The sequence below is a fragment of the Typopeltis vanoorti genome, chromosome 1, assembly GCF_054136105.1.
Source record: "Typopeltis vanoorti isolate ZY-2024b chromosome 1, IOZ_Tvanoo_1.0, whole genome shotgun sequence".
Lineage (NCBI taxonomy): Eukaryota > Metazoa > Arthropoda > Arachnida > Uropygi > Thelyphonidae > Typopeltis > Typopeltis vanoorti.
In genome coordinates this window covers 65,426,084-65,445,868 of record NC_143549.1, presented here as the reverse complement: position 1 = coordinate 65,445,868, position 19,785 = coordinate 65,426,084, and the positions used below count along the sequence as shown (strand labels likewise).

General features: G+C 38.2%; 1 protein-coding gene across 1 annotated transcript in view; it reads left to right on the top strand.

The window, feature by feature from the left end:
• The window catches only part of mon2 (Mon2 homolog, regulator of endosome-to-Golgi trafficking), a 749,535-nt gene that overhangs the window by 282,978 nt on the left and 446,772 nt on the right, over positions 1-19,785 (top strand). The gene's annotated exons all lie outside the window — the stretch shown is intronic.

The window sequence follows — 19,785 nt, the reverse complement described above, 5'->3', positions numbered from 1 at the left end:
ATGTCTATTTTTGTATGTCGATTAATTTGGAATCCACATTTATTTACCTCTCTTCATTTTTTGATAATATTGTCCATATATATGTTAAATAATATGGGTGATATTATTTAACACATATATTTAACACATATTTATTTATTACTTGACAGACTCCTCTGTTTATTGATTTCCGAGTAGATATGGTATCATTTTGCTTTATTGCTATTTCATTATTGTGGTATATGTTCAATAGAGCATTGTATAGGTGGTTTGGAATGTGATATTGCTTTAGAGTTTCCCATAGTTTATTTCTCAAAATTATGTCAAATGCTTTTATATAATATTGTATTCTCTATATTTTTCTATAATTATTTTTAAAATAAAAGCCAAGTCTATACATGATCTTCCCCTGTGGAATCCGTTCTGTTCTTCTCCCAGCTGTGATTCTATATAGGATATTAATTTGTTTGTTAACATCTTTGCATAGATTTTATAACTTGTATTGAGGAGGTTGATGCCACGATAGTTATTTCAATCTGTGTTTTGTCCTTTTTTTTTTGTAAATTGGGATCACTAGAGCTCTACCCCCAGCTTTTTGGGGATTTTCTCCTTTGTATATTTGGTTTATAAGTTTTAGAGATCTGGTATTAAATTCTTTACCTGCAAATTTAATAAGTTCTGTGTTTATATTATCTTCTCCTGGTGACTTGCCTGTTCTGCTTTGTTTGAGGGTATTTTCTAGTTCTTCATATGTAATGGTTGATGCCACGATAGTTATTTCAATCTGTGTTTTGTCCTTTTTTTTTGTAAATTAGGATCACTAGAGCTCTACCCCAGCTTTTTGGGGATTTTCCCCATTGTATATTTGGTTTATAAGTTTTAGAGATCTGGTATTAAATTCTTTACCTGCAAATTTAATAAGTTCTGTGTTTATATTATCTTCTCCTGGTGACTTGCCTGTTCTGCTTTGTTTGAGGGTATTTTCTAGTTCTTCATATGTAAATTCATCTATATTATTGATGTTGTATTTCAAGGGGAATTCTTGTATCAAGGAGTTATCATGCCATAACTTCTGGAAATACTCTTGCGAGGTTTCTGGTTCGATTATATCGATTTTTGTTCTTTCTTTTAAATCGTTATTCATTTGTTTGAGGATTCTATATGTTTTAGGTCTTTTTAATGTACAGTCTGTTTTCTAATTTTGCTATAAAATTTTCACATATTTCTCTATTTTTTTTTCTACATGCTTTCTTTGCTATTGCTCTTTTCCTTTTATATTCAATGAATGGATCATCTGTCTTTAAATTTAGCCATTGTTTATATGCTACCTTTTTTTTTTCAATTATCTGTTTGATCTCTTTGTCCCATTGTCTTACACCTCTGTGTCTTATCCATTTTCTTTTTGTTCCCAAACTCTCTCATGCAGCATTTCCTAATATATATTTGATGTTTGTTCATACTTCTTCCACTGTCCTACTTACTTCGATTTTACTCAACCAATCCCTAATTCTATTCTGATACAAGCCTCTGATATTCTCATCATCTAAGAGTTTAATCTTATATAGTTCTGTGTTTCTATTTTCTTTTGGTTTTTTCCTTCCCTCCCATCTTGGTTTATATTTAATTTTCCCTACCAGTAAGTAGTGGTCTGACTCTATTTCTGCTCCTCTGTATACTCTGGTGTCTATGATCATATTTGATAATTTCATATTAACACATTCGCTGCCACGCTACTCGGGCATAGTTTGTTCCCTTATGCCAAGCAGTTTCACTTCTTAAAGGTCAGTACGGGTAATCTCGTTGCCGGCAGTAATCGACATACGAGTATGTTTGTGGTTGGCTTGTGTGGCTTATATACCATATACGAGTATACACACTTTTGCTGCTAGCTCCACAAGCCAAGCATTTTCGCTTTTTCAGGGTAGTACGAGTAATATCATTGGCGGCGGGAAGCGTCATACGAGTATATTCGTAGCTGGCTTGTAAGGCTCATATACCAACTACGAGTATACTCGTAGTTGGCAGCGAATGTGTTAACTATTATGTAGTCTATGATGCTTTTCGTATTTCTTGCCTGCCAGGTAAATCTGTGAATATTTTTATGTTTAAAGTAGGTATTCGTTATTCTATAATTGTTGTATAGGGTGAATGCTCTTAATCTCTTCCCATTATTATTATATATTGGTTCTCCTATTGGTCCTATATTGGGTTTATGTGAGGTATTACCAATTCCTTGTATTTAAGTCACCCATTATTATAATATAATCAGAAGGGTTTATTTGTTCTATAATCTTTTGTAGTTCTTGATAAAAAAATCTCTGATTCTTCTTCTTTTCCCTCTTCTGGGGCATAAATGCCTATTATTGTTAAATATCCTCTGTGTATCTATAGTCTTGTCTCTATGATTCTATCATTCCAGTAGTTGTAATGTATAATATTTCTTCTTAAAGTTTTATGTATGAACATCATTACGCCTGACTTTGCCTTTTCTTCCATCTTTACTCCACTATAAAGATAGATATAATTCTCAGTTTCATCTGTTCCTTTTTGTTTTTTCTTTGATTCTGTAATGGTAGCTATCTTTATTTTTTGTTTTTCCAAGTTTTGGTCTAATTCTTGCATTTTATGGTGTATACTTCTAACATTCCATGTTGCTAGTTTCCAAATATTAGGTATTTTCTTTTTCCGTTTTTGTGTCCGCGTCTCAAATGTATCCATTCTCTGAGCTGGGTCATTTCCAGTAGGGTCCGTCCTTTTTGAATTGTCATGAGTCTTTATTGAGTTTCAATTCAACTGAGGGGGTACTGGCCACCTGCAGTCTAGCTTGATGGTGGGGATGCCACCTTAAGGTCCTCAAGCTTGCCTTGGTTAGTGATTATTAAAGGAAAATGAAATTCCCCTTAGCCCTCGATTACTCTAATAACTTCAGGAGAGAGTGGAGGGGCCCCCCTCCAGAGTTAGAAGTTAGGATAGTAAAGATTATAGTATTGTGTCCTCTTCTATAGATGTTAATAGAGGAATCAAGATGAAGAACAATATAGGAAAGAAGTATGACTAAGAGCGAAGGAGGTCATACTTAGCTCAGGTACCCTGGGTATGCCAAGCCCGTACTTGCAATTGCAAGTAAGTCCCTGGGGGGGGGGGTAATTATTTTATCACTTTAAAAAATGTTAATACAGTCATCCCTCGACTTACGTCTGGGTTCCATTCCATCTGGCAGGAATTAGTTGAGTCATTAAGTCAACAGAGTTATATCAATTAGGAACTTAACCGTGATAAGTATACTGCATTTTAATTTTTAAACTTTATAATATAAAACTGTACTTTGCATTACTGCCACTATAGAAAAGGAGAATAATCATCCAAATCTTCCTCCACAATCACATCTCCATTACCTTCCTTATGTGAAGGACCAGGCTGTGGCTCTTCTGGTGTAACCTTTTTTTTTTTTTTTATGAAAATGTCCAATATGCTTTGCTTATTCTTCTTCTTCTTTTCATCATAAATTTGTTTATAGCAAGCAAATGCATCATGTACTTACCTTTCTGCTCATAAGTCTTCATTTTAGAAATTATGGACTTTACAACCGTGTTATAAATAACTCTTTAATATCCCGATCTTCATATTCATATAACAATTCCTATCAATCAAAAAGAACATAAACGACACATTAAATATAATAATTATGGTGAAGCTGGCCTTTCTGATCATGCCCTGAACACCTTACACAGAATTGACTGGAAAAGCACTAGTTGTCTACATCACACCAAAACATGGTATGCACGCAAATTTAAAGAAGCCTGTGAGATTATTACCACCCACCCCAATCTGAACAATAATGATGGTCTAAAAATCCCAAACATATGGAAGGCATATATTCGACCCACAGAACCCCCTCTCTGTGAGCAACTATAAACAGGACTGTAGAAAATCCAGGATCCTAAATCAAAAATAACAATTGTAATGCTAGCATAGGACATCATTGTTACTAAAAGAAAACTATCTGTAAGAAAGAATGTTCACTCATGTTATCATAGATAGAATTTAGCTTGATGTAGTTTATAAATAATTAATTTTTTTTTTTTTTTTACTAGAGTTCATGCCAGTAGAATAACTTGTGATCAATTCCTTGTTTCTTTAGCTTACTGTATGTAATGTAACCTAGCTTGTCCTGTATATTTGTATATGCTCCAGATGACGATCTTAATATGAAGATCGAAATGGTAGGATATTAAAAGAGTTATAACATGGCTATAAAGTCCATAATTTCAATGAATGCTGATGATTCTGTAACACTAAAAGAAAGGATTCCACTAATAAGTAGCGTTCAACATTGGGGACCATGTCTTCAGCCATTTTGAGAACATCACTAACTGCAGAGAACATTTCTGCAAGACCCTTCACTGTAAATTGGTTAACTACTACTTCTTGTTTCTCTTTTCCCTCTTCCTTTTCTCGTTTTTCCTCTTCTGCAACACGTTGTCCCTCCAGTTTGACCAATTCTTCATTGGTCAGCTATTCGGGGGCACTTTCTATGAGTTGAATTATGTTGTCATCGTTCACTTTGAGATTCAGATTGTTTGGTAGGCCCCATATTTCTTCACTGAATTTACAAAGGTCTTCAGTTTTTCCAAAACTTCCAAAATCATGCATTTTAATGTATTCTTTCCATATGCCACTCATACATTGAGAGGTCACTTCGTCCCAGCCACAGCAGTATTTTTAATAGAATGATAAATATTGAATGCTTTCTAGAATTGCATGGGAGTCTGGTCATTTCCTTCAGTGGCAGAAATGGCTTGTGCAAAAGTTCTCTGTAGATAATAAGTGTCAAACACTGCAAGACCTCCCTGATCCATCGGTTGAATCAATGAAGTGGTGTTTGGAAGGAGAAACATGACCTTGAACTTGGGGTGAAGATCACCGATGTTAGGTAGATAACCTGGAGCATAATCTAGAATTAATAAAATTTTAAATTCTACATTTTTTTTCACACAATAGCTTTCCATTTCATTTGCATAACAGTTGATTAAGAATCTGCAAACAATTTTTGAGTCATCCAGGACTTCTTATTGCTTTGAATAATGAACTGGAAGAGTATGCATCCTAATGTTTTTGAAGGCTTGTGGATTCTCACTGTGCCATATCACAAATGGTTTCAGTTGATATCAAGCCACATTACCCTCTAATAGAATAATACGGTCTTTAAGAGCTTTGAAACCAGGCATAGATTTTAGCTTTTTTGTGGATAAATGTCCGTTTGCACTTTTTTTTTTCCGAAACAAGGTCTCATCCATATTATATATTTGCTGTGGCAAATAGTTTTCCTCCATAATAATTTTATCCAATTTTTCCACAAACTCCTTGGCAGCCTTCTCATTGCCACTTGCAGATTCACCATATGTTTTCACATTATGCATCGCAGAACTCTGCGTGAATCTCGTGAACCAACCAGAAGAAGCGTTGAATTCGTAGTTGTAATCGAGCCCTGCTTCCTCCTTCAACATGTTGAAGAGAATTAGTGCCTTAGCAGTTATGGTTATAGTGCTAAGGGGTATGCTGTTTTCATTCAGGTCCTCTATCCATGATGCAAGTTTTTCCATATCGCCAATAGGACCTTGTCATTGCTTTGTCGCTATCGTTGATTTAATGGAAGCAGATAGCCTTTATAATTTTATCCTTATTTTTCAAAACGATCGTCAGTGTAGAATGAAACCATCTGAAGTCATGTGTGAATCACATTGACGGGCTTGTCACTTTTTCTGTGATTCTTCACTAGGTTTTTTAATTGGGCACGTAGAGGCCATATACAGTCAGTTGTGTTTTCAGAGTGTTCCCGAAAGCTAAGTATAATTTTGAGTGAAAATTAGAATATAGGTTAAAATCATAACGTAATATTGTCTAATTTTGGTAGTTGTGTCTGTGTGATTTTGATGTGAATTCCGTTATTTAATTTAGTATTTAACGATATGTTTCATAGATTGAATATGGCACCAATGCGACGTAAGATAATGCCATCCAAAAATATGACGGCATTGTTTGAAAACTATAATATGAGAGAGTTTGTCCAATGTGATGTGTGTGTGGGATGTATGCATTCCCGAATGAGGCTGGAGTTTGAATTGAAAGTGATAGTGGTGGGAGAATGTGCAGAAAGTGTAAGCAAAGTGAGGAGTTGAAGAAAGCCAGAATGTGAGTGAAAATAGTGGCTTGAGAGGGAATTGTGATGTACAAGATGGCAATGAGAGTGGTGATCAAAGAAAGAGTGAAAGCAACTATACAGAGAGAGAAAATGGTTTGAATGATAAAAAAAATGAGGAAATATTTATAGGAAGTGAGATTTGCTAGGTTGCACGCAGTGATACAAAATGCGCAGCAGCAATTAGAGCACCTGCAAAACTCTTTCCAGAGTGATTCGGCTAACGTAAATAAACAGCGTAAGAGTGGGAGAGTTTCTGAAATGAAGGAAAGAGTGTTGTATGGTGACTCGTTATTAAGAGGAGTGATAGATGGGAGTGTAACTAAATCGTACTTACTGGGTGTGAAATTTAAGGATGTAAGTGAGAGTATTAGAGTTCATAAACAGAGGGTGAAAGAATTAATAGTTGTGGCGGGTACGAATGAATTGAAAGGTGATAAATTTTTTATGAGAGAGGACTTGAAAGTATTGTTAAAGGTAGTGAAAGAAAAGAGTGACAGAGTTAGAATGGTGAGTCTGTTACCGTGGTATGACAGAGAGGAGTTTAGGAGGAGGGCCATAATCGCAAATGACATTTTGCGCAGGTTATGCAGATGGTGTGTGTGGAATTCGTGGACGTGTGGAATGAGTTTAATGGGTGAAAGGACTTATACAAGATGGATGGCCTGCATTTGAATGGACTTGGTGTGCAGAGACTGGAAAAAGTGTTGCTGAATGAAGTGAAAATGGATGTGCAGAACCAGAGAAACTAGAACTACCAAGGAGGGGGGGGGGTGGATATGCAGGCATCAGTGAGACAGTTCAGTGTAAGAATGTATATAATGTACTCGAGCCAGCACTAAGGACAAAAAATGGGAATGGGACATTTTGAATAACGCATCAAGATAGGGGTGGGACAAAGGGATCACTGCATTTCATGTATACTAATGCCAGGAGTATTAGGAACAAGAAGGAAGAATTTTTGGCCTTGATTGGCTCTTCCTGGCCACAGGTTATTGGCATTAGTGAAACATGGCTGACGGAAGATGATATAGTTATTGGGATAGAATGTGTAGGTTATAGTGTGTTTAGAAGGGACAGAGAGAATAAAATGGGGGAGGGTTGTTATTGATGATAGCTGATGAACTGCAGCCAAGGAGAATTGAAGTTGTATCGCAGGATAGTGAAAGGAGCTCATTTGAGGCTATTTGGTGTGAGATTGAGACTGGCAGAATAAAATATACAGTTGGGTGCTGCTATAGACCAGGTGATGGAATAGATCGTGAAGATAGTATGCATAAACAAATTGATGAAATGAGTGGAAGGAGGGTAATTATTATGGGGGATTTCAACTATGGTAACATTGATTGGAAGGAGGAGAGGACATATGTGAGGAAGGAAATGGATTTTGTTCAATTATTAAGGGATAACTATATGAGACAGCATGTCATTGAAAATATTAGGGGTGTGAGAGTGCTTGACCTGGTAATAGCATCTCAGAATTTGACTGTAATGAATATGACCATGTTGCCACCTATTGGTGAGAGTAATCATAAGGTCTTGACCTGGGAGGTGGCTAAAGGTGTGGAATTTTTGATTAAGACAGGGTATATGTGGAATTACCCCTATCAAGCAATCTCCTAAGCTTGTCACGCTGGCAAGTATGAAGAAATGAAGGACCCATTAGTTTATACAGGAATTGTGATGAATGAAGTGGAGGTGAATAGTCTATTACAGAACCTTAATGTGAATACATCTGTGGGATTGAATGTGAATACATCTGTGAATACACTGTGGGATTGGTATACCGGCACGGGTCTTGCGTGAAACGGCTAAGGAATTATCAGTGCCCTTGACCATGTTGTGTAATCTGAGTCTCGGGTCTGGTTTAGTCCCAAAGATGCGGAAAGAGGGGAAAATAGTTTCACTGCATAAAGGAGGATCCAAGACTACTGTTGCAAATTACCGACCGATTAGCATATCAGAAGTTGTTGTCAAGGTATTGGAGAAAGTAGTCAAGGGAAAAATACAGGAATGGATTGATGAAAATGAGATACTGTACAGGGGACAGCATGGCTTTGTGAAGGGTAGATCATGCCTCAGTAACTTGCTCAAGTTTTATAACAAGGTGACGGCTGAACTGGATCAGGGTAATGGGTTTACATTGATACTGCTGGACCTGGCAAAGGCGTTTGACAGGATACCACATGGAACTCTAATCTGTAAACTACAACATATGGGAATGGATATAGGGTTGGTGAGATGGATAGGTGGGTGGTTGATGGAGAGATATCAAAGAGTAGTTTATTCAGGAGTAGAGTCCAAAAGACGGCCTGTGACTAGTGGTGTGCCGCAGGGTTCTGTTCTTGGACCACTGCTGTTTAATCTGTTCATTAACGATATAGGGAAGTATCTAAGTGGAACAGTTCATTTGTTCGCCGATGATGCAAAGTTCGGTAGGGCGATAGTGAATGCAGAAGATATCAAAATCTTGCAGGATGACTTGGATAGATTGGAGTTCTGGGCTAAGGAGAATGGATGTCAATTTAATGTGCCAAAGTGTAAGGCTATGCATTTTGGGGTGAAAAGATTAGCAGTAGTATACCACATTGGTGGAACTGTACTCCAGAAGATTGATAAGGCCAGGGACTTGGGAGTGTTGGTGGATAGGAAGATGAAGTTTAGGCGGCACATTGCAAAAGTAGCTAAATCAGCTCATCAACTCACTTGGTTGTTGAAAAATACCTTGACAAGCAGAGACAAGCAAGTTATTGTACCTCTGTACCGAGCCTTGATAAGACCTCATCTGGACTACTGTGCCCAGATTTGGTCACCTCGGCTCCTTCTTGATGGGGAGGAGGTGGAGAGGATCCAGAGGCGAGTGACTAAGATGATAGCAGGTCTATGGAATGAACCATATGAGAACAGGTTGAAGATTTGTGAGTTGCAGAAACTAGTTGATAGGCGGAAAAGGGGAGATATGATTGAGACATTCAAATTGCTAAAGGGATTCTATAGGATTAATTCAGAGGATATTTTTGAGATCAGGACTGGTGGTGGGAGAACTAGGGGACACCTATGGAAGCTGGGCAAGAGTGTGGTTAGCAGGGGTGTTAGAGCTGGGTTCTTTACTTTTAGAGTAGTGAATGAGTGGAATAAGCTGCCAGAGTCTGTTGTGAGTGCTATGATGGTGAGTGAGTTCAAGGCAAGGTATGATAGATACTGTGAGAATGTCGTATAGTTGTGTGGACATGATGTTTAGGGCCTCCCTCGATGAGTCTAAGGGCTCCCTGGAGTTGCCCGAAATAATAATGATAATAATAACCTATTTCTCAAACACAAAATCAACAGCTTAACTGTTGAAGGTACGTGACGACTGCTGAGGGAGGTTGCCGCTGAATGCGCAGTTGTTACTGCTCGTGATGCATTGTTGTTAAGTAGAAATCTTTTTACTTTATGCTTGCTTGCGTCTCATTCAAAAGGATAGTTGAAAATGTTATTTATTCCCTTATGGGATCAAGGACATATCTTCAAATGGACGTAAGTTGAGAGATGGCTGTATATTGATTCTTTTCATTTGAATGCTTTTTGGGAGTAGATGATTGTCATCATCAGATTCCTGACATCTGCCTTCAGGGGTGTACAGGATATTATGATAGTATCTATTCAATCACAAAAGAAATGAAGAAATTACGAAAGAATTTCGTAAAATCCTTGAAAAGTGTGATGATGATGACTATATGAAAAAATTACAACATCATTATTAACTTCCTATCAACAATTTTTCTCCAAATTAATCAGTTATCTGTCACAACTCCAGTATTGCCAGATATTATATTTCGCTCTTATAAGATACTACTTACTATATCAGTTCACCTAGATCTTGATTGTCAAGATCTAGGTGATCTTGACAATCTTGTTTTTTGGATGTATACCATGGATATATATGGAATGGTAATAGATTTAGAGTAATCTCCGTTATGAAGGGAGGGTTGTGGTTAGCTGGTTTTAATATATTTTAGGGGGTTGTAGCCATTGTCTAAGAAGATGTTAAGTTACACTATGAAGTTGTGAACAAATTCACATGAAGAGAAGTTATAAGAAATAAAATAAATAAATAAAAGGGTTGTGGTCAATATAATCTCATTGACTATATTATTGTTGATAGCGATATATTCATACTTCTTCAGGAATACAAGAGTATGCAAAGGATTTGAAATTGGAAGGGATTACACTTTAGTTTTGAGCAGGATGATTGAAATATCATGTTAAAAAGAAAAGCGTGTCTAATAAAGTATTAAAAAAGAATCAGTCAAGCAGCTTTTAACTATTGATTCAAATACACAAATATTATGTTTGTTTTTTGTGTGTTTTTCCTTAGAAAATTGGTTTTATAGTATATTAGAACGATTTTCGTGTTTTTAGAGTATTTTGTGTGTCTTTATAACATATGTTATTGGGACTGTCGCCGCTAGAGGGATTTGTATTGTTCGTGAAAGCTCCAGATAAGATAAGTATTATTTTCAGTTATCGTTGATAAATTTATTTAATATTGCGTAGTTTTGTTTGCCTTGCGTCTCTTAGTGCATCTTTTTGTGTGTTTTTGGTATGTTATAATTGATAATTTGATAAAATATGTTGCAAGTAAGTATGGCTCCAGTACGAAGGAAAATGGCAGCTAGTAATGATGGTTTGCCATCTTTATCAAAGAAGGGTAGTATAAAAGAGATGATTCAGTGTACTAGCTGCGAAATGTATGCTTTGCGGAGTGCAGTCGGAGTGTGGCTAGATGATAATAAAGGAGTGAATGTGTAGAAAATGTAGGGAGAATGAGAAATTGAATTTCGGATCGTAAGTGTGATATTTTTGTCAAACTTCAGAATGAAGAAAATAGGGATATGACAAGAAACGGTGAGGTTGTACCAGAGAATTGTGAGAGTGTGAATGATAGTATTAATGGTTTTACTGAGAATAAAAAAGATGAGATAGACGCAATGAGTGAGATCGCGTTGTTGAATGGTGCGATACAAAGGGTCAAAGAGCAGCTAGAGCGTATGAGCAAAAGTCGACTGAATGAACCAGCCAATAAAAAGTATGACAGGAAAAATAGACGTATGAGTGTGAACATAAACAAAATGAAGGATAGAGTGCTGTATGGAAACTCATTAGTACGAGGTGTGATAGTAGAGGATTTGACAAAATCATACCAACCTGGTGCGACCATAAAGGATGTAACTGAGTCTATTAGAGAGCAAAAGGAAAGGGTGAAAGAAATGATTGTTGTGGCAGGTACGAATGATTTGAAAGGAGACAAAATGGAAATGATAGAAGACCTGAATGAATTGTTTGAGGTAACAAAAGAAAAGTGAGAGAGTTAGAATGATTAGTCTTTTGCCACGGTATGACAGTGAAATGTTTAAAAGGAGGGCCATAATTGCGAATGACTTTATGAGTGGGTTATGTATGACGAGTGGTGTGTGCAATTTGTGGACGTGTGGAGTGAGTTCGATGGGCGAAAGGATCTATATAAGATGGATGGCTTGCATTTGAATGGTTACAGTGTAAGAAGACTTGAGAAAGTGTTGCTAAATGTGGTGAATGTGCAAATTCAGGGAAACTAGATTTATTAAGGGAGGGGAGTAGATATACAGTCCTTAGGGAGGCAGTTGAATGTAAGAATGAATATAATATGCCCGAGCAAATAAGGACAACAAATCAGAGTTGGATTGTTAATATAAGGCATCAAGGTAGGGTTGGGGCTAATGGGGGGTCTTAAATTCATGTACACTAATGCTAGGAGTATTAGGAACAAGAAGGAAGAGTTTTTGGCCATGGTTGGCACTTCCAGACCACAGGTTATTGGTATTAGTGAAACATGGCTGACTGTAGATGATATAGCTAGTGGGATTGATTGTGATGGGTATAGTGTGTTCAGGAATGACAGATAGAATAAAATGGGGGAGGAGTATTGTTGATGATAGCTGATGAGCTGCAGCCAAGGAGAATAGAAGTTGAATTGCAGGATAAAGAAAAGAGCACATTTGAGGCCATTTGGTGTGAGATTGTGGCTAGCAGAACTAAATATACATTTGGGTGCTGCTGTAGACCAGGTGATGGAAAAGATGATGGTGACAGTATGCACAAGCAAATAGAAGAAATGAGTGGAAGGAGGGTGATTATTATGGGAGATTTCAACTATGGTCGCATTGATTAGAGTGAGGAGAGAACACACGGGAGGAAGGAATTGGATTTTATGCGGTTATTAAGGGATAACTATCTGCGACAGCATGTAATGGAAAATACTAGGGGGTCGGAGAGTGCTTGACCTAGTAATTACATCTGAGGATTTGTCTGTAACAAATGTGACCACATTGCCACCAATCGGTGAGAGTGATCATAGGGTCTTGACTTGGGAGGTGGCTAAAGGTGTAGAATTTTCAATTAAGACAGGGTACATATGGCATTATCGGGCTGGAAAGTATGACAAGCTTAGGAGTTTGATTGGTTCAGTGCCATGGCATGTACAACTGCGAGGACTAGAAGTCGATAGTGCATGGGAGGTAGTTAAGAAGTGTTTGCATGAAGCAATGGCTGACTGTATACCTAGAGTCCGAATAATAAATCAAGTAGGGGTTAAATGGATGAATAACACCATTAAGCTTGAGCTGCAAAAAAAGAAACAACTATGGAGGGAATTTAAGGAGAAAGGTGACCAGCAGGCACATTAACGGTATAAAGTGCAGGACAAAAGGGTAACGAGTGTGATAAGAAAAGGCAAAAAGGATTACGAAAGAACATTGGCCATGCAGGCTAAGGAGAATCCTAAACAGTTTTTTACATATGTAGCAAGTAAAAGGAAAAATGTACATGGCAGAATGATTTTAAAGAATGCCGATGGTAGGAAGGTGACTGAATCAGTTGATATAGTTGAGTTACTGAGTGAGCACTTTGCAAGAATATATTATCCAGGTGGTGACATTGCAGAAATGAATGTACCAGTAGATTATACCGGAATTGTGGTGAATGAAGTGGAGGTGAGTAGTCTATTGCATAACCTCAATGTCAATACATCTATGGGATGGGATGGTATACCAGCTCGTGTTGTACGAGAAGCAGCTAAAGAATTGTCAGTACCCTTGACCATTTTGTTTAATTTGAGTCTCGGGTCTGGGTTAGTCCCGAGGGGGTGGAAAGAGGGGAAAATAGTTCCACTGCATAAAGGTGGTTCCAAGACTGCTGTTGTATATTACTGACCGATTAGCATATCAGGAATCATTGTCAAGGTCTTAGAGAAATTAGTCAAGAAAAGAATGCATGATTGGATAGATGAAAATGGGATATTGTATGGGGGCAACATGGTTTTGTGAAGGGTAAATCATGCCTCAGTAACTTGCTCACGTTTTATAACACAGTGACGGTTGAACTGGATAGGGGTAATGGGTTTACAGTAATACTACTGGACCTTGCCAAGGCTTTTGATAGGATACCACATAGAACTCTAATCAGTAAACTGGAGCAGATGGGGATAGATATAGGGTTGGTGAGATGGAGAGGAGGGTGGTTGAAGGAGAGATACCGGAGAGTGGTTTATTCAGGAGTGGAGTCTAAAAGACGGCTTGTGACTAGTGGAGTGCCACAGGGCTCTGTTCTTGGACCACTGCTTTTCAATATGTTCATCAATGATATAGGAAAGGATTTGAGAGGAAGTGTTCACTTGTTTGCTGATGAAGCAAAGTTGGGTAGAGCAATTATGAGTGCACAGGATGTCAAAATTTTACAGGATGATTTGGATAGTTTTGAGGACTGGGCTAGGAAAAATGGATGTCAGTTTAATGTGCCAAAGTGTAAGGTTATGCACTTTGTGGTGAAAAGAATAGCAGCAGTATATCACATTGTTGGAACCGTACACCAGGAGATTGATGAGGCCAGGGATTTGGGAGTGTTGGTGGATAGGGAATTGAAGTTTAGGGGGCACATTGCAAAAGTGACTAAAACAGCTCATCAGATCACTTGGCTTCTGAAAAATACTTTAACATGCAGAGACAAACAAGTTGTTGTTCCTCTGTATCGAGCCTTGATAAGACCCCATCTGGACTACTGTGCCCAGTTATGGGCACCAGGGTTTCTTCGTGATGGGGAGGAAGTGGAGAGGATTCAGAGACGAGTGACCAAGATGGTAGAAGGTCTGTGGAATGAACCTTATGAGAATAGATTGAAGATTTGTGGGTTGCAGAAATTGGTCGATAGGCGAAGGAGGGCTGATATGATTGATACATTCAAATTACTGAAGGGTTTCTATAAGATTGATCCAGAAGATATTTTTGAAAATATGACTGGTGGTGGGAGGTCTAGGGGCCATGAATGGAAGCTTTGCAAGAGCATGGTTGACAAGGGTGTTAGAGCTAGGTTTTTTACTTGGAGAGTAGTGAATGAGTGGAATAAGCTTCCAGAGTCTGTTGTGGGTGCTACGACCGTGAATGAGTTCAAGGCAAGGTATGATAGATGCTGTGTCAATGTCGAATAGTTGTTCATGACATGATGTTAGGGCCTCCCTCGATGAGTCTGTCGACTCCTTGGAGTTGCCCAGAACAACAACAATAATAATTATTCAAGAAAAAAATGAAAATTATTTGAAAACAAAAACCAAACCTTGGAAACTCATTGGCAGACCAATAGGAAACATTGATTCAGCCAGAGAGGTATGTGGTGACATTGTCTGCAAAGATAGTAAAATCAGAATTCTGTGGTGGACTTAAGGAAGTTAAAGAGGCAGTCATAGAATTGAACAAAGCATATTGAAAAATTCTGGCAAGTATGTCAACATAAACTCTAAGACAGTACAGAGAAAATTGTGAGAAAACAAATCAGTGTGTAATATTAGCTAAACAAAACGGGAAGATTTTGGCCAGAATACAGAAAATAAATATCAGGAAGGTGGCAAAATATCCTGCAGACCATTGTAAAAAATTAGATGGTAAGTGGTAAAATATTAGGAGGTAAGAGGACTATAGAAGGAATCAGAGATCATAAAGATCACCTTAAAACTGAAGATGTACTAGATATCTGGAGTAATTACTTTGAAAGTTTGTTAAATGAAACAAGTATTGGTAGAAAATATTCAACAGGAATACAGTTTGGTATGTGTGTGTGTGGGACACTGGCATCCCCCTGTGCAGAGTGAAAGGTACCCAAATCAAATGCAAACAGTAAATGGCAGACATTGGAGCTTCCCAACACTGTATTGCAATCGACGAGCAAAGGTAAAAGTGGCAGTCTTAGTGACTTTTAATTATGGACATATCATCAGTGCAAGACAGATTGGTCATTCTATTGCCCAGGTGGTAAGAACTCTAGTGTACTTCAGGACAACCGTATCAAGCGTCAGTCGCGAGTATACTATCAGTGGACATATCAGTGCCTAGCGAGCAAGTGGTGACCAGCCACATGCCATTGATGGCTGGGATTGACGTAGACTGTCCAGGCTCATACAGACTGCAGGGCAGTGGTATCACATCCAGTTTCAATGTTGAAGGTCCAAGGAGCAAGCAACCCTGCATACCATGGTCTACGGGAGCCGATGCCCTAATTGTGTACCACTGTTGATAGCTTGTCATTGGACATTGCACCTCGCCTGGTGTTGGGACCATCAAAACTGGACCTCTGCAGAGTGGACCTGAGTTGTATGGTCTGATGAATCCCATTATCAGTTGTACCAAGATGACAGGAGGGTGTGGATGTGGCATCGACAGCATGAGGCCATGGCCCTGTCATGCCAAGTCTGTTCTATTCAAGGAGGTGGTGGCTCTGTGATAGTTTGGGAAGCCTTCTCATGTGACACATTAGGTCCCTTAGTGCGTGTCTGCAAGATCCTTCAACACTGCAAGCTACCAGAATGTGTTGACTGATCATCTATGCACTTTTATGGCCTTCATGCATCCTGCAGCCGATGGTCTGTTTCGGCAGGACAATGCACTGCCTCACTGTACCCCCCCAACCTCAGGCATGGCTTGAAGAACACTCATCTTAGTTTGGGATCATCCAGTGGTCCCCATGGTCCCTGGATTTAAATCTAATTGAATCTCTCTGGGTTGCCGTAGAGCAAGACATCAGATCCACGTATCAAGGACTGATGTAATAGTGGACAATGCTATAACAGGCATAGCTGGATTTAACTCTGGCATCTAGCAGAGTCAATGCATTATAGAGTACGGGCTGTTATTCATGCTAGAGTAGGGAATCGATACATTATTCGGTAGGCATCTCTAATGTTTTGTCCATTGAGTGTATATATGTATATATCAATACTAACTTTTTTATAATAGAGCAACAGCTGAGTTGGATAAAGGAAATGGTTACAGGATGATTTTGCTGGATTTTGCAAAGGCATTTGACAGATATCACGTGAAGCTCTGTTATGCAAATTAGAAGAAATGGGAATGGATAATGACACTCGTAATGTTGGTAAGAGTGGCTGATGGACAAATATCAAAAAGTGGTATATGGAGGAGCAGAATCCAGGAAAAAGCAGGTGATTAGTAGTCTGCCAAGGTCCTGTGCTAGGACCACTGCTGTTTAATTTGCACATAAATGATACAGGAAATAATCTGAAAGGAAATATGCAGTTATTTGCTGATGATGATGATGTACAATTAGATAGACTAGTAGTTAATCAAGGAGCTTGCAGGATGACTTAAATAGGCTATCAATATGGGCAGAAGATAATGGGTGTCAGTTTAAATGTGAAGTTATGTATTTTGAAATGAATCGATTTCAAACTGTGTACCACATCAATGGAACTGTACTCCAGGAAATAAATGCAGCTAGGAATTGGAGGGTGGTAGTAGTAGACAGAGAGTTGAATTTAGAGGCAAGGTAGCTCATAAGATTACTTGGCTATTGAAGACACTAATAATTAGAGATGAGGAAGCTGTTATTCCCCTATAAAGTGAAATAACAGCTTTGATTATCCACATCTGAGTTACTGTGTTCAGATCTGATCTCTTCAGTTTCTTGGGGATGAGGATGTGATGAAGAGGATTCGGAGGCAAGTGACTAAAATGGTGAGTGATCTGTGGAGTGGTCCCTATAAGGATAGTGTTGCATCGTATATCTTTGATATTGATATATCGAGGCAATATATTTAACTTTATCCTTTCCTACTTCAGCCACTATATCAAATTCTATCGCATGTACCTCTTTGTTAAGTTAGTTGCGCCATTGTTAAGTGATCTTCATTAATATTAATATTAACGTTATGTCTCGCTTCTCTTATACCTTTTCTTACGTAATTTAACCTTTTAAGGGCCACCAGAAATTACCTGTTCCGTGAATTCTGTGAGTTATCCTAGTCACTCAGGCAAAGTTTATTTTTTATCTGCACCAGCCTGGGCCTTAAGGTTAGAGATAAACTCAGCCTTTAGGATAATCATAGAATATCAGGTACCACTAATAATGTTAATTGAATTCTTAGAAGCCTTGGGTTCTCTGGCTTATTTTATTGCAGTCGTGCCTTACTATTTTCAATTGGGGTATCCCCGCACACACACACATGATCACAGGTTCGATGTTTTATGAAGGGTCAGGGTCAGTCATCATGATCAGAAACACATATAAGTAAGGAATCAAAATATTTATTAAACTCATTATATAATGCCATACAAGTTAAAGTAGTTATCAAATCTAATTTTAGCTTCTACCATTCTTTCACTCTCTCACTCTTAAAACCATTATGCATTGACTTCAAATTGTTAGCAAATTCAATAACTCAACATATAATACATTCTTAATTACAGCTCAATTGGACATTTAGGCATTTTAGCACATATATAATCTTTCTCTTGGATTAATTACGACAGAATCTCTATCTAACTGAAAGTTCTTAAAGTTCATTTCAAAAGCATAGTCATTTACATATATCTTAGTTCTTCACTCTTTCTTCCATTACAAATTTTAAGATGCATTCTCTTAACACTGTTAGTCAATTCTCAAAAGGGGCTAGAACAAGTGAGAGTACTTATCTATTCTTTATCGCTTTTCTTCCGTCCTTCCTTCTTTGTTACGACTCTGGTTGTCTCGATCTTATCGCCACGTGGGTTACACTTGCTCACCTGAGCTGGACGCTATCTCTCTGCTAAGGTTTTACGTCGATGACCTTCTCATTGACGGCCTACGGTTGATCTTGCCGAAATCTGCTGCAGTGTCATGCCGGAACTTTTCGTAAGTCAGCCTTCAAAAATGAGAGCTGAACTGCGATGAACTCTTGTAGCACACGAAGAGAAATGCAGGAACAAGAAAAAACGGGGTGATTTACTTCCGTGTCGCGGGTTTTATATGCTCCCCTAGAGCGCCACCTTTCCGAGTTTGAATTTCTCTTATCGTCTCACCCATTGGTCTCAGGCTGGGTGACTTCACCGATCAACATACGGGACTTCTTGTTTCCGGGAACGTATGCGTCATGATGTCTTCTCAGATGTGATGCCCATGGGTGCTTACACTGCTCTTATAGTATTAGGGCGATCTTTGCCCTATGTTGCTGAATAATACGCATTCTTTCATTTGTAATATTTCACTAATGATTTCTCTCATATCTGCCCCTTTTTGCTGACTTACATTCATGCTAGACACATTAATTTAAAATTAAATTTAATTGTTAGATTCTGGAATGGTGATGTCATGTAAAATTTGAAGTCGCCTATTAAGTTAGTAAGAGTGCAGGGACTAGATTTTTCGCTTGGAGAGTTGTGAATGAATAGAATGGGTTACCAGTGTTAGTTAAGAGTGCTTTGTTTGTTATTGACTTCAAAGAGAAGTTGCATGGATGGTTTAACGAGTCTTCAGACTCCAAGAAGGTGCTTATACAAGAATAATAATACGTGAAGTGGAAAGAGTCATCAGAATCCTGAAATGTTGAAAAGCATATGGAGTTGATGTCATTAGCCCAGAGCTTTGCACAAGATGGGTGCCATGCTTGCTCACAGCAGATCAAAAACGTACTTGCATGAAAATCTCTGAATAGTGCTTGGAGCATTTTAACAAGAATAAAACTGATTTTGTGCTTCAATTTATTACTAATGATGAGACTTGGATTCATTATTACACACCAGAATCCAAACAGCAGTCAAGACAGTGGACAGAAGCCAGTTGTTCAGCGCCAAAGAAGACAAAGTCGGTTCCATCAGCAGGAAAGGTCATGGCATTGGTGTTTTGGGATGCTAAAGGCATTTTGTTTATTAATTATCTTGAAAAGGGTAAAACAATAATATTATTCCGATTTTTTAACCAGACTAGACGAAAAAATTTGTGAGAAAAGACCCGGTTTGCAGAAGAAAAAAATCATCTTTCATCAGGATAATGCCTGCCCACAAAGGTGTTTTGGCAGTGGGAAAATTAAGGGATCTGCACTATGAATTATTGGAACATTCCACCCTATTCCCCAGATTTGGTTCCCTCTGACTTCTATCTCTTCCCAAAACTAAAATTCTTCCTCGCTGGTCAGCATTTTTCTTCGAATCAAGAGGTGATTGCAGCTGTAGAGGGGTATTTTGCAGATTGTACTGAGAACCATTAAATGGACGGGATAATGGTGCTGCAGCATCGCTGGAATAAATGTATTAGTATTAAGGGAGATT